This window comes from Diabrotica virgifera, chromosome 8, assembly GCF_917563875.1.
Source record: "Diabrotica virgifera virgifera chromosome 8, PGI_DIABVI_V3a".
In the NCBI taxonomy this organism is placed as follows: domain Eukaryota; kingdom Metazoa; phylum Arthropoda; class Insecta; order Coleoptera; family Chrysomelidae; genus Diabrotica; species Diabrotica virgifera.
The window spans coordinates 67,200,330-67,223,757 of record NC_065450.1 but is presented as its reverse complement, the minus strand read 5'-3'; the positions used below and the strand labels follow the sequence as shown (position 1 = coordinate 67,223,757).

General features: G+C 31.6%; 1 protein-coding gene and 1 long non-coding RNA gene across 2 annotated transcripts in view; one reads left to right on the top strand and one right to left on the bottom strand.

Annotated features, from left to right (window-relative positions):
• The window catches only part of LOC114335546 (G protein-coupled receptor kinase 1), a 972,615-nt gene that overhangs the window by 216,106 nt on the left and 733,081 nt on the right, over positions 1 to 23,428 (bottom strand). The gene's annotated exons all lie outside the window — the stretch shown is intronic.
• On the top strand, positions 5,804 to 10,207 carry LOC126890630 (uncharacterized). The gene is made up of 2 exons (XR_007700392.1): positions 5,804 to 6,036; positions 9,060 to 10,207. It is a non-coding gene; the product is annotated as an uncharacterized LOC126890630 (long non-coding RNA).

Below are 23,428 nucleotides of genomic sequence, written 5' to 3'. Positions count from 1 at the left end.
AGCCAAAATCGATTAATCAAAGAATTAAGAACATGCGTATTAATTAAGAACAGGCGCAAATTTGCTTGCAATGCTGTTTAAATGAATTCATTTTTTTCAAATTCTGAAAAATCTATTAAATATTTTTGAAAAATTTAAACTCAGATTGAATGACTGAAAGAAAGAAACCGAGGGCCGAAAGTCCCTTAGAATAAACAAATGTTTCTTTTGAATAAGATATTTGAAATTAAAAAGTAGACTCAATTTTCTCTTTTTTTTTTCACCCCTGTAACTTGTTCAAATAAACATTATAGAGGTTTTCATGGACTTTCGGCCCTCGGTAATAATGTAATCTTTTATTCAGCGTTTAAATTTTTCAAAAATACTAATTAGTTTTCTCAGGATTCGAAAAATATGAATGCATTTAAAAAGCATTACAAGCAAATTTTGCGCCTACCCACTTAACGGCAATGTCTAAAGCCGGCCACTAACGATACTGCGGCGTCGTTCAATTTTGTCGAATTCCACCTAATCGGTAAATATTTTGATCGTGTGTGACCGTGCATCCAACGATATCGTACAATTTTACTGCAGACAGACAGTCTATCTGCTGCAGTACTGCAGAATTTATATCATCGACGATTTTGTCGAACGACACCGCAGTACTGTGAGTGGCCGGATTAAAATATAAATGAACAAATTCATTTTAAATTTAGCTCCATCTGTTAAGACCGCGTCCAAAGATTTTTCGTAATCAAATAAACGCTTTTCCTCCTGGCTCGAATTTTCTTTTTCAGCTGGAAATTCGGAACTTATATCAAGATTTTCTGCAATTGTATTAAATTTTCCTTTGCTCATTAGCCATATTGTCTTTAACTTTTCAGTTTTTCTATAGTTTTTGACAACATTTTTACACAATCTGACACTACTTTAATTTTTGATTGTACTGATAATGCCGCCCCCCTTGTAATGCCGCCGAATGCGAGTGCCTCGCCGCATCATAGCACGGCACTGCCCTGATTATACCCCAGACTGACTGACTTTATTGTAGTTATCTCAAAGAAGAATAATCCCCTTTTTGCATCTCTTCGGAAATTTACAATACTCTGTGAATTGAAAAGAATATTACTAATCCCGAGCTTAATTATTGTATTGTTACGGGCTTAAAATTTTTGGACTTTCCTAATAGTTACGATTTTCAGTATTGTGAGATATAAATGTATGGACCTTTGACTAATTGTATTTGGCACTAAAATGAAAAATGTGAATTTTAAGTACATAGAGATATAAAACTAATAAAAATATACCGGGTGATTCATTAAGCAATCTTATCCGGCAACCAAAAGCAATATCTCAGAAACTAACAGTCGTAGAACTTTGGGAAAAAATCCATATTGTGAAATTAACAAAAAAATATTAACATAGCACCTTTATAATATGAATTTATACATACACATTTTATTACACAAAAGTTTATAAGTAAAGAGTTTCTCAGAGGCTTCTTTCAGTGCGTCATAGTTTTTCGATTTCTTTCTAACCCATTAAGTTGGATGTGACGGAAAAAGTGGTAGTTCCGTGATTAAATATAAAAATATTGCAGCGTTACATAGATAAGCGATCTATTTCTAACCTACGTTTGATTCGTTGATATTTAGATGCGCGCTTTTTCCAGCCAATCAAATACGCGTTTTACGAACATGTGACGGTTGTCGTTCAGGTCAGTATAGTTCGAGAAATTTATATTGTGAAACAGCTTTAAGGTCGGCAAAATTTGGTATTCTTTGTCAAAGATGTTTTAAGAGGCGGTTCGTTTGATGACATCTGTTTTTCACACCCACATAATCGGTCCCCTCAGACATTTACAAGTTTTACAAAACTTTTAGTTCAGTAGTATGTCTTACTGGAGTATAGGTGTGTGATTTAAAGCTCGATAATGGAGTGTAAAATGTTGTTTAATTTAAGATTAATTTATTAATTAATAATTAATTTTAGTACATACGATATGTCCTGCTTTAACGGTATATCTAAGTAAAAATAAATATTTTTAATTACATATTTAATCACAAGAAAAAACAACCAGCCTCCGAACTATATTAAAGGGGAACTAACAGGACTGACAAATCTGACCCATTTCACTGTATTGGTTACTTAAACTATATTTGTGTACGACTTGTGGTATTTCGAGTTCAACTTCCGACATAATAATATTTGATATTTCTTAGCGTTGTGCAGTTGTGTATTATTTTGCAGCTAACAAGTCAAAGAAAAAAAGTGATATTGTGACGACGTGTGCTTTTGCCCTGGGGGTGACTTTCACCCCCGAGAGGGGGTGAAAAAACTCGCTATCGCCCATTCTGCAAACTTTCACATGCGTGCCTTAAACGTGTACTTTTAACACTTATATCATAAATAACTATTAAATAAAGAAGCACGTTTTTGATTAATTCATGTGTGGACATTTATTGACCCTCCTTGGTCCTCGCCGTTTCTAATAAAAGGTTGGTCCTGCAAGGGTTAATAGCAAAATATGTAACAATTCATTAGCACTAACTTCAAATTAATTTTTAATTGATCTATCTAGAAATACGAATTGTGTAGTACGTTCTTTAACGGTAAAATATTGCAAAACCTCTAAATTTTAAAGAACCGCTTAGATTGATATGGAATTTCTCATACACATAGCTAACAAGTCAAAGAATAAAATTGATATTGTGCCTATATGTGCTTTTGCCCCGGGGGTGCTTTTCACCCCCTCTTGGGGGTGAAAAAGTATTCTTCCAAAGTAAGTCCGGAAATTGATAAACTGACTAATTTTAAGTAACTTTTGTTCTATAGAGTTTTTTCACTAAGTCACTACTTTTCGAGTTATTTGCCAGTGAATATGTTTATTTTTTCAACAAAAGAACCACGCTTTTAGACGGTTTTTTGCAAATAACTCAAATAGTAAGCATTTTGTCGAAAAAACATTCGTAGCAAAAATATAGCCTTTAAAAAATTTTTAAAAAATGGTGTATATATCACGTTTCTATAAATAGTAGAAGCAGAGTTATAGCTAATTAAAAATATGTTCATATTCGTCTAAATCCAAATGGAATATTTTAACGTGAAATAACCAAAAATGAAGCACATTTCGGGGAAAACTCATTACAACTTATTTAAAGTGTTCAAAAAAACTTCATTTTTGTTTTATAAAAAAAATTCTAGCATCAAAAGTAAACAAGTTACGCTCAAAATAAAGTTAATCCCTTTTTTTTGGTAAAAAATCGGGAAAATCACCCCCTAATTAGTATCTCAAATGAACTTAATCGTTACGACTTCACAAGTTTCTTGACTCGTGTATGTATTGTTTATATGATCTGTAAGTTTCATCGGTTCAAAGTACTTATTTTTGAAAGGGCTGTAGTTTAAAGGGGTTGATCGAGTCACTGATCACGAATGTATGCAAAATTTAGAAACACCAAATCTTAATCAATTTTTGTCTAACAGAAAACCAAAAAAATACATGATATTCAAAAATGCAATGATGACTTTTTTTGTTTTTAGAGATTTTTGGTATCTCTAACAATTTTTAAGTTATTTTGAACAAAAGCATATTTTTCAAAATTAAAATTTTTAAAAATTTTATTTTAAAATCAAATTTTTTCCAAAATAAGCACTTTGTATCGATGAAACTTACAGATCATATAAACACAACATAAGTAAAATAATGTGTGGAGCGGTAACGATTAATTTCATTTAAGCTGCTATGCTAATTATGGGGTGGTCTTCCCGATTTTTTTTGCCAAGACAAAAGGGACCAACTTTATTTTGACCATAACTTGCTTAAATTTAATGCTAGAAACATTTTATAAAAACAGAAATAAAGCCTTTTTAAAAACTTTAAAACAGTTATAATGGGTTTTCCCCAAAAAGTGCTTAATTTTTTGTATATTTAACTTCGAAGTATTCTATTTGAAATTTGGTGAACATGAATCTATTTTTCATTGGCTATAACTCTGGTTTTACGAGGTCAAGAGACCTAACGCGTACACCATTTTTTTTTACTTTTTTACAGGCTATATTTTTGCTAAGAACGTTTTTTTCGACAAAATACTTACTTTTTGAGTTACTTGCGAAAAACCGTCTAAAAATGTAGTTGTTTTGTTGAAAAATGAACATATTCACTCGCAAATAACTCGAAAAGTGTTGACTTGGCGAAAAAGCTCTATAGAACAAAAGTTACTTAAAATTAGTCAGTTTATCCATTTCCGGACTTATTTTGGACTTATATTTTTTCACCCCCAACAGGGGGTGAAAGTCACCCCCAGGGCAAAAGCACACATCGGCGCAATATCACTTTTTTTCTTTGACATGTAAGCTATGCGTATGCCAAATTTCATGTCAATTCAACCGGTTCTTTAAAATTTAGAGCAAAAACCGTGAAAGAATGGACTAGTGGTTTCATTATTAAAATCGTAATAGCCACAAGCGCGTATGTTAGAGGTATTTACGTTTTTCGCTGCTGGATCTATCAGAATGACAGAGGAGTGCTATACATTTTTTTATTCCATTTTGACATGTAAACGGAAGTTTATTTCGCTACCTGCTTAGTGTCAAGATTTCCTCCGCCCTAAAATGGATCTGCCAAAGAAAACACAAACCCTCTATAAAAATAACATTATTTTTGAGCATACATATCTGTTGTTAAATTGTTATTTACATTATATGTTAAATGTACAATTAGAAAAGTTGTTATATATTTCTTTAAACTTTAGTTTTAAATAAAGTTTTTGCAATATTATAGCTCGATATCTGTCCCTTTTTTGACAAAAATAATCTGATATTAAGAATCGTAAATAGAACAGATTATATTTATATATTCATATCGTTTTGAAGTCTGTAGATACCATAGCAATTCAATTAAAGTAAAAAAGTGCTGCAATCTATTTGCAACATTTTGAGTTGAACAAAAGGACCCGTTCCCATTATTTTTATCTAATGTTATAGTTTTGCGCAATAATAGGTCTGGATCCCGCGTATGAAAAAAAGTTGATTAATAGCAAGCTGAAAATTTGTTAATAGCTTAAGGGTGTCTAGTCGGACAAACTTTGATATATGGGAACATTGGAACAGGGGAAATTTTAATTGTGAAACCGGTTAAAAATTTGGAACGTCGGACAACAAAAAGGTCACATGTATTTTGTCCGACAGAACTTCCAAGTAATTTGTTACCCTTTCATTAAACTCATGCAAAAATCAGACTGCTATTTATCACCTGTCATAATTCCTGTAATTTGACATGTTCTACGTGTTCCACTCATTAAAATGCTTATTTGGTCATAAATAGCAGTCTGATTTTTGCATGAGAGTTTAATGAAAGGCTAACAAATCAATTGGAACTTCTGTCGGACAAAATACATGTGATGTTTTCGTGGTCTGACGTTCCAAATTTTTAACCTGTTCCACAATTAAAACTTCCCCTGTTCCAGAGTTCCCATATATCAAAGTTTGTCCGACTAGAGACCCTTAAGGTATTAACAAATTTTCAGCTTGCTATTAATCAACTTTTTTTCATACGCGGGATCCAGACCTATAATATATTATGTTGTTTGATTGCTGTAAGATCCAAAAATTTGATAATTTTTATCTATTTTTATGATCCTTCAGCATTATTGCTACAAACTTAAGCAATAATATATTATATCTGATGGCTGTTTCCAGATGGTGGTAAGATTTAAAAAATCGATCATTTTTATATATTTTCGTGATTTTTCTGCAATATTGCTACAACCTTGCGCAATAATATATTATATTTGAATGCTGCAAGGTTGCAGCAAAACTAAAAAATCAATGATTTTTATTTATTTTCATGATATTGCTAAAATCTTGCAGGATAACATATTATGGTATTTGAGTTATGTAAGATTGCAGCCAGACTTAATAAATTGGTGATTTTTATATATTATTGTCTATCAATCTATCAATCAAAGATAGAATAAAATTTTTATTTTTTTAATATAACGTGGGCACATAAATTTGATACACCCTGTATATTGATTTGTAAATATTTATTAGAAGGTAGCTTTCACGCAGTAGATTTCTCCTTAATTAGTTTTTCCCTGAAAAATAAAATACATTTGTAAATAAAAGTGAAGTGAAAGTGATTTAGGAATATAAGTTTAAAAATATTGTTTACGGAAAAGATAAAACCACAGGTAGATGTAATTAGTAGTTTTTAGAAAAACAGAGGTAAAGAGAATTGGAATTTTAAATATGTTTGTTTAATGACAGGAATATTTAGATAATTTCCGTAAAGTCATTAGTGTTTGAGTAGAAATATTGTTTGAAAGAATGACTGGGTTTTTCGATTGAAACAGAGGAAGGTGGAGAGAGAAATGTTTCTGATTGGCTTGGCAATTTGGAATGGGGAAAGTTTTGTTTGAATGTTGAGACATTTTGGAAAAGAAAAGATCATTGTGTTACCGGCATCCGAAAGAAGCAGTCAAAAGTTTTCGTGAGTAGTTCAGAAGCAAGTACTAGTGTTTTGTTTTGATAGTGAGAGTAGCTGAAAGTTGAACGAGAGACAAATCAAATCGAGAAGAAATACCTCTTTGATTCTGTAAAGTCCAAGAGAGTAAGTTACAAGAATTATCATTATTAAAATAATTTGTGACACCAAGTGAAAAAGATACTTGGGTCTCAGGAGATTATTGTTGAGAGAAAGAGAGGAGAGAGTTTTGGAGTTTATTGAACGAGTACTGGTCAAAAGGAGCCTGGCTTGTGTTTTGGGAGAAATAGTGCTGGTTTGCTGCTGGATTTTTGCTGAGAACGGAGAGGGCTTTGATTGGTAGCCTAACATAATCAACAAGGAGGAGCTGTTTGGGTCAAGAGGAGACATCATTGTGTGTGAATCAAAAAGGTCAGTCAATAACCTAAGTGATAGATTTTTTTTTTATAATCAGAAGTTAATTTTTTTTACGTAAAAGCATATGCATTTAAGATTCCAACATTTCAAAAATTTAATAGGAAGTATAAGTAATTTGCGAATACCAAATTTGTTTGTTTAGCTTGTTTTATTAATAATATCAAGAACAAAGCAATAAATATTTGTTTGAATTAGATTAATTTAAATGGTAAAGGTTTCTTTTGGACAGTTATGCCCACAGGATTTAATTAATAAATTTACAGAGCATTGCTTTTTATAATTTGTAGGTATTAAAGGTATTTGTATGTGTTTATTTATGATTTTTCTATTTATTTCCTTTTCCTATTTGATCCCGATAAGGATCAACTAAGAGATACTGAAGCCACGAGAAAGGATAAGTATAACCTAAGAGGATTTAATTAATTTTTTTTTGTCAAAAGGCACCCTGAGATTTTTTCTTAATAATTTTTATGTATGATTTGTGTTAATTAAATAATTGATCAAATTAATAATAATTAATATAAAAATAATAAGAAGCAGATCATAACAACATGGCGAACCAACGTAAGGCGTGAAAGTATCTCTGGTTGTGAATTTGAAAGGATAGGAAAAGGAAAAACAGCTGAAGGAAAATTTATTTGCCCGTCGGAAAAAGTTGATATATTTAAAATTTTTGAAATATTTTGTTTGACTTGTTTTTTTATCTAGGTACAATTTTACATATTTGTTTTATTTTTGATTGATTTAAATTTTGAGATATTTAAAAATTTGTGTGATAAATTGATTATATTTGGGGAGAGAAAAATTTTCGTCTCGACAGCATACAAGGTATTTTCGAATTTGGTATCAGGCGGGGATAAATTTTAACTACATGTCGATAACCAGAAGCAAAAGCAAAGAAAACAAAAAACAAGAAGAACTTTTGGAACAAGAAGAACATATAGATCAAGAAGACATTTTCGAAACAACAATCATGGCATCAGAACAACAGGAATTATCAGGAATAGATAAATTATTACAACTGATGCAACTCCAGTTACAAAAATGGGATGAAATATTAAATAAAATGGATAAAAATCAGGAAGAAACATCAAAGAAGATGGATAAAATGGATGAATCACAACAAAAAATGGATCAAAAAATGGATGAAACATCAAAGAAAATGGATGAATCACAACAAAAAGTTGGATAAAAAAATGTATGAAAATCAACGTGAAACGAAACAAGCCATGGAAGAAACATCAAAGAAAATGGATAAAATGCAAGAAAATCAGGAAGAAACAAAACGAGCCATGAAGGAAACACAACAAAAAATGGATGACAATCAACAGGAAACAAAACAAGCAAAAGAAAAAGAACAGGACATTCTGTAAATCGACAAGTAACATGAGAAACGGAAAAAGGATAATTTAGACAAAAAACAAACGGTGGAAATGAATTTGGCAATGAAGCAAGGACAGAAAAGAAAGAGGAGAAAGCTGCAGAATATAAGTAAAGAAAATGAAGCCTGGGATTCCTCGGAAAAAGAGATGAGCCCAGAAGAAGAAAAAGAAGAAAAAAGAGTGATACAAGAAAATAAAGCTTGGGATTCCTCAAAAGAAGAGATGAGCCCAGAAGAAGAAGAGATCAGAATAAAAAAGGAAGGCGAAAGAGATACAATTGAAACTGGGATATTTGAAGAAGAAGTATGCAAAATGGAGGAGGCAGAATACACAATAAACATGTGTAAAGAATCGGAAGAAAACGAAAGAAAATTGACATGTGGAGAAGAAAAGGAGAAGGAACTGCGTGTAATATTGAGGGAGTATGAAAATCTAATAAATGAAGAAAACAGAGTAGGCAAAAAGTATGAACATTCATTTGAGGTTAAAGATGTAGGAAATTTTCTATCGAAAACGTACCCAATCCCATATAAGTACAGACACTGGGACAAAGGAAGCAATTGTTTTTCAGGCGGGAATAATTATTTTGACATAAGAGAAAACTATTGTTGTCGAGAGAAAATCATTTTTTCGTTGCACTTATTAAAAACGATTTTATCTCAAAACAAGGCAGGGATGTTATTGTGTATCAATCTATCAATCAAAGATAGAATAAAATTTTTATTTTTTTAATATAACGCGGGCACATAAATTTGATACACCCTGTATATTGATTTGTAAATGTTTATTAGAAGGTAGCTTTCACGTAGTAGATTTCTCCTTAATTAGTTTTTCCCTGAAAAATAAAATACATTTGTAAATAAAAGTGAAGTGAAAGTGATTTAGGAATATAAGTTTAAAAAGATTGTTTACGGAAAAGATAAAACCACAGGTAGATCTAATTAGTAGTTTTTAGAAAAATAGAGGTAAATAGAATTGGAATTTTAAATATGTTTGTTTAATGACAGGAATATTTAGATAATTTCCGAAAAGTCATTAGTGTTTGAGTAGAAATATTGTTTGAAAGAATGACTGGGTTTTTCGATTGAAACAGAGGAAGGTGGAGAGAGAAATGTTTCTGATTGGCTTGCCAATTTGGAATGGGGAAAGTTTTGTTTGAATGTTGAGACATTTTGGAAAATAAAAGATCATTGTGTTACCGGCATCCGAAAGAAGCAGTCAAAAGTTTTCGTGAGTAGTTCAGAAGCAAGTACTAGTGTTTTGTTTTGATAGTGAGAGTAGCTGAAAGTGGAACGAGAGACAAATCAAATCGAGAAGAAATACCTCTTTGATTCTGTAAAGTCCAAGAGAGTAAGTTACAAGAATTATCATTGTTAAAATAATTTGTGACACCAAGTGAAAAAGATACTTGGGTCTCAGGAGATTATTGTTGAGAGAAAGAGAGGAGAGAGTTTTGGAGTTTATTGAACGAGTACTGGTCAAAAGGAGCCTGGCTTGTGTTTTGGGAGAAATAGTGCTGGTTTGCTGCTGGATTTTTGCTGAGAACGGAGAGGGTTTTGATTGATAGCCTAACATAATCAACAAGGAGGAGCTGTTTGGGTCAAGAGGAGACATCATTGTGTGTGAATCAAAAAGGTCAGTCAATAACCTATGTGATAGATTTTTTTTTATAATCAGAAGTTAAATTTTTTTACGTAAAAGCATATGCATTTAAGATTCCAACATTTCAAAAATTTAATAGGAAGTATAAGTAATTTGCGAATACCAAATTTGTTTGTTTAGCTTGTTTTATTAATAGTATCAAGAACAAAGCGATAAATATTTGTTTGAATTAGATTAATTTAAATGGTAAAGGTTTCTTTTGGACAGTTATTCCCACAGGATTTAATTAATAAATTTACAGAGCATTGCTTTTTATAATAAAGGTATTTGCATGTGTTTATTTATGATTTTTCTATTTATTTTCTTTTCCTATTTTATCCCGATAAGGATCAACTAAGAGATACTGAAGCCACGAGAAAGGATAAGTATAACCTAATAAGAGAATTTAATTAATTTTTTTGACAAAAGGCACCCTGAGATTTTTTCTTAATAATTTTTATGTATGATTTGCGTTAATTAAATAATTGATCAAATAAATAATAATTAATATAAAAATAATAACAAGCAGATCATACCAATATTTACATAATTTTGCCGCAATATTGCTACAAGTTTGCGCAAGAATATATTATGGTATTTGAGTACCGCAAGATTGTCGGAAGATAAAAAAAAATCGAGGATTTTCATGATCTTGCTACAATCTTGGGCAACAATATATTATGGTATTTGACTGCTTCAAAATTAATTCAAACAATTATTTCCATGATTTTCTGCAATATTGCGACAATCTCGCCCAATAAAATTGATGGTATTTTACTGACGTAAGATAAAAAAATCTATGTCATCTATTTTCACGATGTTGATGCATTATTGTTAGAATCTTGTGCAATAATATATTATATTTTTGGATTGCTGGAATGTTATTGCAATCTGGTCAAGATTGCTAAAAATTTGCATATATATTAAGTGCTATTTAAATAGCAATTTTCAAAACAAAGGGCCGTGATATAAAAAATATTTGTTGGATAAAATCATCCTTCGTCTTTTATTGAGACGGAACAACAACTTCATTTTTGTAGTAAAGTGATCTTTAGTGTTTACAATAAAACACCAGATATGATAAAACTAAATGTATATCCAAATATACAAAAAAAATACTGTTAAAAAAATAGTCCTCAAAGTTGACACTTTACAAAAATAAATGTTCTCAAACTTTACAGTACATGACCATTTCTTTAAAATACTGTATGTTTCAAAAATTCGTATTTTTTTGTGATGACAATATAAATGTATACGAATGTATACAACAAATGTTCGATTTGTACAATGTCCCCAAACTTTACGTTTTACAAACATATATATATATATATATATATATATATATATATATATATATATATATATATATATATACATCCCGCTATCTTTATGTCATCTTTTCATGTTGCAGTCATTTGGCATCACCAAGAAATACTATCATTTTCGAATTTTAATTCGTGTATGTTTGTTGAGCGCATTTTTTAACGCCCTGTATCGTTCTCAGTTTTCTAAAATTTTAATTTTAAAAATTTAAATTATATACAAAAATTTTTACACTTCATAACCATTTTGACTTCCACCACATAAAAATGTGTATTTCCCATCATTTTGCCGCTTTTCGACGTTGCCACGAGTTAAAAATACCGATCTTTTGAGGACAGGTAGAAAAGGTCTATTGTAAACTTAGAGGATGGAATATTTTGGTAAAATATTCCATCCTCTCAGATTATAAACTACATAAAAGGTAGGTTCTTTACCTGTTCAGCTGGATTACCAAGCAAGGGTCTAAATATTTTACGAGTTGAATTGTGTTTATTTGATTTCATCTGTTAAATTAAAATTTCTCATACCGACTTAAAATATTTGTTTGAAAAATTCATTTTATATTTTCGTTTAATTTACTTAGGGTTTTTGGTCAGAATTTTGAAGAAACGCTTGGTTTGACATAAAATTTGGGACACGTACCTATAGCTAATATGTTAAAGAAAAAAAGTGATATTGTGCCGATATGTGCTTTTGATCTGGAGGTGAGTTTCGTCGGTTATAGGGTATGAAAACAAATACGTTCAAATAAGTCCGGAATTGGATAAACTGACTAATTCTAAGCAACTTCTATTTTATAGCGTTTTTCACTAAGTCAATACTTTTAGAGATATTTGCGAGTGAATATGTTCATTTTTCAACAAAAAAAAAAAAAAACGTTTTTATACGGTTTTTCGCAAATAACTCAAAAAGTAGGTACTTTATTGAAAAAAAATTAGCAAATAGTAAATATAGCTTATAAAAAAGTGAAAAAATGGTATATGTGTCAGGTCTGTAGACCCAGTAGAAGCAGAGTTATTGCTAAGCTTTGTTTTAAAACCAAGAGGAGTAGGTAAACTAAATGGCAGATTCACACCCAAGAAAGTCACTAGAAATATCATCAGATAAATCTTCTTTTTTGGTTGATCATATCGGCCTTTGACGGTAATCTTGACTAAAAATCTAAAAATAAAAGGAAGAACGCAGAAAATACAAAAATTGCTGATAAAATAAATAAACTGACCTATGAAATGCCAATAGTGTCAAAATTTGATATGAGTAAAATTGCCTGAGGTTGTACCAATTACAAACAAGGTGTACGGCGCGGGAAATTTGAATGACTCCTCTTGTTTAAAAACAGACTATAGTGAAAAATAAGATCTTATATCTCAAATTCCAAATCGAATATTTTAACGTGAAATAAAAAAAATGAAACACTTTTCTGGGAAAACTTATTACAACTTTCTTAAAGTGTTTAAGAAAACGTTTATTTTTATTTTTTTTTTAAGTTTCCAGCAGCAAGAGTAAGCAGGTTACGCTCAAAATACAGTTGTTCCTTTTTTTTTGGTTAAAAATATTCTAAAAACTCCCTCTAATTAACAGCCCAAATGGAATTAATCGTTACCACTTCACAAGTAACTTTATGTATTGTTTGTGTTTGTAAGTTTCATCAGTTCAAAGTGCTTATTTGTGGAAAAATTTGGTTTTAAAGTAAATTTTTTTAAATCTTTAATTTTGAAAAAAAGACTTTTGTCAAAATATCTTAAAAATTATTAGTGATACCAAATATCTTAAAGAGTAAAAAATGTAGGTGTTGCTTGTTTAAATATTTGGAATTTTTTGATTATCTGGAAGACAAAAATTGGTTAAGATATGGCTGTTCAAAATTTGCATATACATACTCGTGACTAGTGATTCGTTCGAGGCCTTTCAACAAAACCCCTTTCAAAAATAAGCATTTTGAACCAATGCAACTTACAGATCATATACAGGGTTTCCCCGAAAATAGTGCGTTCCTTAAAGGTATAGATAGAAAGCACAATGTAGAGCAAAAAAGTCTTATAACATTTTATTCTAAATTCAGCCGTTTGACCAAAAAACGAAAATACATTTTGATATGCAAATTGATACTCAATTAGTAAATAAACAAGGGGTCCCATTAGATTAAATTTCACAGTCACAGGTTCTTCTACGCCATGTTGCCAGGTCATATAAATTTATGAAAATAAAAATTTACTCTTATGGAGAACAACGTAATTTTTGTTGAAACGGTTAACTTTAGGAAAAAATGTTACAACACCTTTTTGTTCTAAATTGTGTATTATATCCACACCTTAAAGGAACGCACTATTTTCGGAGACACCCTGTATAAACAATACATTTATCTAAAGTAACGTGTGAAGCGCTAACAATTAATTTTCATGACTTTCTTTTGCCAAAAAAAAGGGAACGATTTTATTTTCAGCGTAACTTGCTTACTTTTCACGCTAGAAACTGTTGTAAAAACACCAAAAAAAATTTTTTTTAAACACTTTAAAAGAGTTATGATGAGTGTTTCCCGAAAAGTGCTTTATTTTTTTGGTTATTTTACGTTGAAATATTCGATTTGGTATTTGACGAATAAGAACCTATTTTTCATTAGCTGCAACCCTGCTTCTACTGGGTCTACAGACCTTATACTGACACCTCTTTTTCATAAGCTATATTATTGCTAGGAATATTTTCTTCGATAAAATATGTACATACTTACTTTTTGAGTTATTTGCGAAAATCCGTCCAAAACGTGTTTTTCTATGAAAAATAAACATATTCACTCGCACATACCTCGAAAAGTATTGACCTAAAACTTTTATAGAACAAAATTTGCTTAGAATTAGAATTAGTCAGTTTATCCACTTCCGGACTTATTTTGCACGTATGTTTTTTCACCTCCAAGAAGGGGTGAAAGTCACATCCAGGACAAGAGAACATATCGGCATAATCTCACTTTTTTCTTTGGCATTTTAGCTACGTGTGTGCCAAATTTTATGTCAATCCAAGCGGTTCTTTAAAATCTGGAGGTTTTGCGATATTTTATCGTGAGTGAATGGAATAATAATTATAGTAATGAAACACAGACTTACTCACAATCATTTAATTATACTTTGACGACCGGTTTCGATCTCTACAATATACAGATCATCTTCAGGTCGGCGTTACAAGTAGTTAAATGCTACAATAAGAGAAAACTTGTGTTAGACCAGTGTCTGATTGAAGAGATGTTAATAGAAAGCCAAATTTAAAAAATTTTTTTTTTATAAAATTTTTTTGAAATAAAGGTTTGCAACTGTTGACATTTCAGAATATTGGTATATACAAAGTCAAACCTATGAGTAAAAATGCTCATAGGCATGTATGTGCAAATGGGTGCATACAGTTTGAATTTGTTGAGATTAAAATTTTTAACCATTAAAAAACAAAATAAACATAAACTGACTTAAATATGCTTCCAAATTCAAAGTAGTAATAATAAAAGAGATAGTAATATTGTTCTAATCTACTTACATGCCGTTACAAGGATTGCGTTGCAACTTAGTTGTTGTCATATTAGTACGTCCAAATTATGCTAATTGGTTTGTTGGGATAGTGATAGGGTAAACAGACATGTTACGTAGGTTAAAACACAGTAAGATTTCGAATTTGGAATGGATCCTGAAGGAAGATGCGTATGTGAAACGGGTGATGTTTTGTTCGAATGGAGAAAGACAATGCTCCAGGAGTTGCGTATTAATTGTAGCAAAGTATGAAATGTTATTCTAGGCTCTTGTACAAATGTGATGGTCTTAGCTCGTAGATGTTATACGATGCGGGCAGAGGTCAAAGCATAGGAAATGACAAATAGGAAATTGTTGTCATAAATTAATCTAATTTAAGATATGTTGTTCTCAGTAAATTAACTGAGGAAATTGGGGAAATGTAGTGCTACCTCCCTTAAAAAACCTTTTACCAATAATTGTTATGTCTATGTGCTTTTAAACCCTATTTTTTTTTTTTTAAACCCTATGTGTTATGTGTTAATTTATTTATTTAGTTAAAAACTATTCTCAAGTAAGTGCCTACACCCTTCCATTAATATTTCGTTTCTTTCTTTTTCTTTGTACATATCCCATTATACAATAGCTCAAACAAAATAATCTTTAATTTTATCAATTTCTTACCTTTTTCAATTTTTTAATTTAAAGTTTCTTAACCGATGTTTTGATAATAATATTTTTTTCATTTAACTAACTAGCTTTCCTTTAATTTCTATACACTTCATAGTTTCACAGTGTATGGCACTTACTACTTCATAATATTATGATATTATTATACTTATGACATCCCTCAGTTAATTTACTGAGAACAACATATCTTAAATTAGATTAATTTATGACAACAATTTCCTATTTGTCATTTCCTATGCTTTGACCTCTGCCCGCATCGTATAACATCTACGAGCTAAGACCATCACATTTGTACAAGAGCCTAGAATAACATTTCATACTTTGCTACAATTAATACGCAACTCCTGGAGCATTGTCTTTCTCCATTCGAACAAAACATCACCCGTTTCACATACGCATCTTCCTTCAGGATCCATTCCAAATTCGAAATCTTACTGTGTTTTAACCTACGTAACATGTCTGTTTACCCTATCACTATCCCAACAAACCAATTAGCATAATTTGGACGTACTAATATGACAACAACTAAGTTGCAACGCAATCCTTGTAACGGCATGTAAGTAGATTAGAACAACATTACTATCTCTTTTATTATTACTACTTTGAATTTGGAAGCATATTTAAGTCAGTTTATGTTTATTTTGTTTTTTAATGGTTAAAAATTTTAATCTCAACAAATTCAAACTGTATGCACCCATTTGCACATACATGCCTATGAGCATTTTTACTCATAGGTTTGACTTTGTATATACCAATATTCTGAAATGTCAACAGTTGCAAACCTTTATTTCAAAAAAATTTTATAAAAAAAAAATTTTTTAAATTTGGCTTTCTATTAACATCTCTTCAATCAGACACTGGTCTAACACAAGTTTTCTCTTATTGTAGCATTTAACTACTTGTAACGCCGACCTGAAGATGATCTGTATATTGTAGAGATCGAAACCGGTCGTCAAAGTATAATTAAATGATTGTGAGTAAGTCTGTGTTTCATTACTATATTTAATATGGACTCACATATGCAACCCATTCAATATTTGGAATAATAATTATTACAACGGCAATTATTGCCGTTGTCACTTTTAGATAAGAAGTCATTATCACAATGATATAGTCAGGTTAACTGAATTGTATAATTATTGTTTTTATCATTAAATGTGAAAACCTAGAATTATCCATGTCTGTCCGTCAATAAACACAACTCGTCTATTAGTAGGACAGAAAGAATGACAAATAAGGTGTCAAATGAAAGCCTATAACCAAAATATGATATTACATGTGAGAAGTTTGACCTCGGACTGCCTGTTCCAGAGTTGCAACCGAAAGTACTGTTTTAAATTCGTCGAAATAGTACAAACTATTGGTCAACACGACTAAGAAAGACCAGAACAAATACATACTTCCGGTTTCATGCCTGTCTGTTCGTCCATATCTGTAGGTGAACAAAATTCATCCGTCATATCAGCTGACAAAAAGTTACACGAAGGGTTCAAATATCGACTGCCGGTTCAACTTCCGGTCACTTTTTGTGAAAAATTAGAACTTACGATGTCCAATTGCTTGTTACAATTTTTTTTTATAAGTGTTCTACTCTATCTATTCTGACTTTTCATTAACTTACTTAGATCACATATAATTTAATACAGTTTTGATGTCAGGGTCTTCAAAATTTATGTGGTGAGTTCCGGTATGTGATGAATGAAAAACGACTCCATAAGCAGAAGAAAAAAGTGTTCTCAAGACCTAAGACAATACATCGACTCACAAGAGCGTTGTGACAGTAGCAAAAATTCGAGTTGGGGTTCTAATTACTTTCTCATGCGGCTTACTCTCCTGACTTGGCCCCCTCCGATTATTAAGTGTTCCCAAATCTGAAGAAATGATGGGCGAGTCATAAAGTTTCACAAAAAAGCGAATATTTCGCGAAATGAACGTCAGATCGAAAAACTAAAAAATGCGTGTTCAATATTTTTCAAAAGTCTATCGAATGATACCAAAAACGAACCCCCACGGAAAGGGGTGAGGAGTAAATTAAAAATTTTAAATACGAACCCTGCGATATTTCGCGAAATGAACATCAGAGTGCCAGTGTGTGCTTTTTTTCTGGGGATGAGTACCACCCCCTTCTCGAGTGTGAAAAAATATAGGTCCAAATAAGTCCGTAAGTGGATAAACTAATTAAATTCCTTGTAACTTTTGTTTTTAGATGGTTTTTCGCAAATAAATCAAAAAGTAAGTATTTGATCGAAAAACTATTCCTAGCAAATATAAAGCTTATAAAACAGTAAAAAAAATTATGTATGTATGAAGTCTGGACACACAATAAAAACAGAGTTGGAGCTAATCAAAAGTTGGTTCTTATTCGTCAAATTCCAAATCGACTAGTTCAACGTAAAATGTCAAAAAAATAACGCACTTTTCGGGGAAAACTCGCCACAAATTTTTTAAAGAGTTTAAAAAAAGTTTTATTTTTGTTATATAAAAAGTATCTATTCTATCACCATCAGCATCAAAAGTAGACCGGGCAGTATCGTCGCCCCCGCTAGCGAAATTATTCCGATTCGATTTTTTTGCACAAACTTACTCAAAAAGAGGTCCTTATAACATATCCAAAGGGTGCCGGGCGGTGCATTGGTCGAAAAATTGTTTAAAAAATTTTTTTGAAACAAATTCACAAAAACAATTTTTTCATTTCGAACAATTTTTTTTAGATAACTTGTGTCATTCTGGGCAAAAAAGGTGTCTTGCCATTTTTGTTTAAAATTGATTGTTGTCGAGTTATATGCGATTAAAAATTTGAAAAATGCGAAAATGGCCATTTTTAAGTCTTAATAACTCGATTAAAAGTTATTATTATGAAATTAAAAAGTGAGCAGATCAAGTTTCAAACCCTTGCTTCAAGGTCCTTAAGAGATTTTTGTCATTATTTTATTACAAAGCTGTTATTTTTAATTATTAATAATTAGCGCTATAGTCCCGGATTTATCGTCGCCCCTGTTAGTGAAATTATTCCGATTCGATTTTTTTGCACAAACTTACTCAAAAAGAGGTCCTTATAACATATTCACAAGGTGCCGTGGTCGAAAAATTGTTTAAACAATTTTTTAAACAAATCCACAAAAATAATTTTTTCACTTTGAACAATTTTTTTTTAGATAATTTTGGACATTCTGAACAAAAAAGGTCTCTTGTCAATTTTCTCTAAAATTGATTGTTGTCGAGTTATACGCGATTTAAAACCTGAAAAATGCGAAAATGGCCATATAACTCGACAAAAATCAATTTTAGAGAAAAATCTCAAGATACCTTTTTTGCTCAGAATAACCCAACTTATCTAAAAAATCGTTCGTAATGAAAAAATTATTTTTGTGAATTTGTTTAAAAAATTGTTTAAGGTGATACAGTAGCGATCAACAGGTAGCCAAAACGCGTTCCAAGATTGCGGCTGTAATTTTGAATATTTTTTCAAGATATTTGGCACACGTATCCGTAATATAATAAAGAATGGCGGTACAGAGCCCAATTTGAAAAATATATTAGGTAATATTTGAAAATTATTCTGTAATTAAATACAATATTAAAAAAACGAGCCTGTACCGCCATCAAGAAGAACAAAAAAATACACTTTCTTCAAATAAACTTTTTTATCCGATGCCTAGATTTTGTGTCATTTTGGAACTACTAAAATGTTTTATTTCATTAGTCCAAAACAAAATTTAAATTTTTTAATTCGACAAAATATTTCCACGCACAGGCTGTGGTCTGTATTAATTCGAGAACCAAGAGAGACAGCTCATTAACCGCCTTTTATTTTTTCTTAGAAAATAAACGATCTCTACACAAAGTACTTATAGGATAATACGCCGCCGTTATGAAATGATTGTAGGATGTTAAAATGACGAAGGATGTTTTACCCGGAAATCCGAATTTTATATACTTTTGTTATATTTAATACCCTAATAGCACACGACGTCCTTTGGACGTCCAAAATAGGTCAATTTTTGGTCCTAACGTCCATGGACCATAAACGGACGTCCTTTGGACGTCCGACGCTGGACGTACTTCGGGTGTACTAAATATGTACGTCCTTTGGACGTCCGGCGTTGGACGTCCTTCAGGTGGACTAAATATGTACGTCCTTTGGACGTCCGGCGTTGGACGTCCTTCGGGTGGACTAAATATGTACGTCCTTCGGACGTCCGGTGTTGGACGTCCTTCGGGTGGAATAAATATGAACGTCCTTTGGACGTCCGTACTCGGACGAAATACGGACCTTTTCCAATCGTCCATATTGGACATATTCTACCAATAAGGGGATTAAACAGCAAAATTATTTAATAAAATATTAACTTAATTATGTTAATAAAATAGTTTAAATGGAAAAGATTATAAATCATATTTAATTCAAAACTGTATATGTATAGTATTTTTACTACAAAAACGTTATTACGTAGGTCAAAATTTTTGACGTAAGAGAACTGTCAAAACATTAGATTGTGACTTTTATTATTGTCATGTTTATTATAAACATGGCAATAATGAAAAGTCACATTCTAATGTTTTGACAGTTCTCTTACGTCAAAAATTTTGACCTACGTAATAACGTTTTTGTAGTAAAAATACTATAGTTTAATATCTAATACATGTTTTTGTTTTTATGTAAAGTGTGAAAATCTGATCGGTAAATTATTCGTTATGTCCACTCTACATCAACAATAAATTGAACAAGAAATTGACTAAGTTATTCAAGGCCAAATTTGACGAGTACAAAATGTATGATTTGTAAAAGAAAATGAAGGAATTTGATGAAATAGAACAATTGGATATGTTTTATTTTGTCAAATTTCTTTATTTTCTGTTTATTCGCGGCAAAATTGGAAGTAGAATTGTGTTTTGTATAAGCCAAATTTGACCTTGAATAACTTGTCGTCAATTTCTTGTTCAATTATTGTTGATGTAAAGTGGACTTTATAATGTTTTATTATTCCCGTTACCAAGATGATAGAAGTTTGGTGGTTAATTCTAATAAGCAAAAATATAATTTTTATCAATGTATCCTTACTACAGATGAATATTGAGAGCATCTTTTTGAAGTTGAGCGTACGTGTGCCCAAAATAGGTCCAGTTTTAGTCCTAATGCGGATGGACTATAAATGAACGTCCTTCGGACGTCCGACGTTGGACGTACTTACGTGTTGAATAAATATGAACGTCCTTTGGACGTCCATTGGACGTCCGTGCTCGGACGTCCGTTGGACATTGACATCGATCCGTGAGCGTCATCTGCAAAGAAGAAATTCACAAGCCAGGACAACCAATCGAAATAGTGAGTGTTTCAAACTTTTGTGTTGTGTTGTCAAAAGTTTATTTAATTATTTATGTTTTTCCTTACATACTTACATATTTTTTCAAGCTTTTTGGTATATTTTTCATATTTTTTACTATATTTCGATAAAAAAATTCTTCGCAGTTTTATCCTAATCAACATCATCATCATTCTATCCAAAAAGGCAAATCGCCAAAATCGCAATTTTATCATAATATGATATGTATATTTGCATTTTACCACATTTTTTCGATGTTTTGAAACATTTTTGTATATCTTTTGTATATCTATCTATATTTTGTATATCACCCCTCCTCGGGGTGAAACTCACCCCCCAAATTCACATACTAATTTGTAAGTACACATACTTTGTAAGTATGGAATAAAGGTTGCTTAATATTAATCAGTTTATCGAAGTCCGGACTTATTTTGAACGTTTTTCACCCCAGAGAAAGAGTGAAACTCACCCCAGGGCAATAGCACACATTGGCACAATATCACTTTTTTTCTTTGGCATGTTAGCTATGCGTATGCCAAATTTCATGTCAATCCTTTAAAATTTACAGCAAAAACCATCAAAGAATGTAGTAATACTTGTTTTCATGAAGTCGGTGATAGAGCTTGACAAATCTTTATGGTTGTTAAATATCTTTTAATTTGTGTATTCGATTTTTAAAGGTAGGTACTATATACGTCCATTTGGCACAATAAAAAATAACCTTCGACCGGTACATATTGCTTGTATCGATGCTCGGTGCATTGTTCAGTCATAAATTTTACCTGTCCCTATAGCGTCGGCCGTCGGGTCCTATTGTAAATTATTATAATAATAGTCCGTCTCGGTATTTTATTATTTCTGTCATAAGTATCTCTGTGGAAATGCAAATGCTGCTTGTAACATCCCAAAAACCAGCTCTACTATTAATTGTACTCGTATAAATAAGTGTATAATATGTACCTACCTACTTATTTATTGTATTCATTTATAGACCTGGATCCCGCGTAATAAAAAAAGTTGATTAACAGCAAGCTGAAAATTTGTTAATAGCTTCACGGTGTCTAGTCGGACAAACTTTGATGTACGGGAATACTGGAACCGGGGAAGTTTTAATTGTGGAACAGGTTAAAAACTTGGAACATCATACTACCGAAAACGTTCCATGTATTTTGTCGGACAGAACTTCCAATTGATTTGTTACCATTTCATTAAACTCTTATGCAAAAATCAGACTGCGTACCAGTCTACTTTTATTCTCTTAATATTTTTACTTAAAAAAAGTGTACTACAATCATCTCGCTAAATTTAATATAACTGTTTTCGAGATAAACCCATTTTAAATCTGCGATATAACATAATTTTTTGCATAATATTGTAGTTAAATCCGAAAAATCAACTTAAAACCATAATAATAATTGTGCCAATTCTCATTTATGTCATTTATATTTTTGGAGATTTTTATGGTTTATAAGTTATTTTTCGAGTTTAGCGAGACGAATGTAGTATATATTTTTTAAGTAATAATATTAAGAGAATAAAAGTTTTGATTCGAAAAGTATATGTAATGTAGAGTTCCCTCAGCGATGTGATATAATATTATTACAGTATAGCTCCCCGTGCATGACAAGCTTATGGAGGTAGCCCATATAGCCTAGGCTATAATATTATTAAAAAATCACTTAGATCGGACAATGGCTTTAGGAAATTCGAGACATCAAAAATGGCCCATTTTTAAGGTGGTGCGTTAATTTCTTGGAGAAATGTAATTATAATTTAATGTAAATAATCTAATATCCAATAATTGTAAATTAATATAAGATGTAATATAAGTTCCTTAAAAAATATATTTTTTATTTCCCACAATACATTCTCCACAGGTATAAATATCGTCTCTAGACGTCCACCGAACGTCCTCCCAGGACGTTAGATGGATGATCGGCAGCAATACATTGGACCAAACTGGGACGTCCTATGAAGGCCCAATTGACGTCCACCGAACGTCCCTTCGGACGTTAGGTGGACCTCCATTGGGCGTTTGGCAACGTGGAATTTGGACCAAAATTGGACGTCTTGTTAAGGTCCAATTCACGTCCCCTAAGACGTCCGATTAAGATCCAATTTACTCCGATTAAGGTCCAATTTACGTCCAATTAAGGTCCCATTTACGTCCGATTAAGGTCCAATTTACGTCCGATTAAAGTCCAATTTACGTCCGATTAAGGTTCAATTTACGTCCGATTAAGGTCCAATTTACGTCCGATTAAGGTTTAATTTACGTCCGATTAAGGTCCAATTTACGTCCGATTAGGGTCCAATTTACGTCCCCTAGGACGTCCGATTAAGGTCCAATTTACGTCCGATTAAGATCCAATATATGTCCCCTCGGACATTAGATGGACGTCCAATGGACGTTCGGTAGCGCGACATTTGGACGAAAATAGGACGTATAAAGGACGTTCCTCGGACGAAAACGGACGTCCAATGGACGTCCCTAAAGTCCGTGAAGGACGTCCATTGGACGTCCTTGTGCTATTAGGGTAGGTACCTACCTATAATTCTGGTGATTTTTTAAATCCTCTATTGTTAAGAGAATTTACACCTTTAGCCAAAGTTTTACGATTTTCTAACGGAAATTAACAAGTTATTTTAAATACGCACCAATTATCGATGTTGAAAGGAGTTTTTCAAGTTATA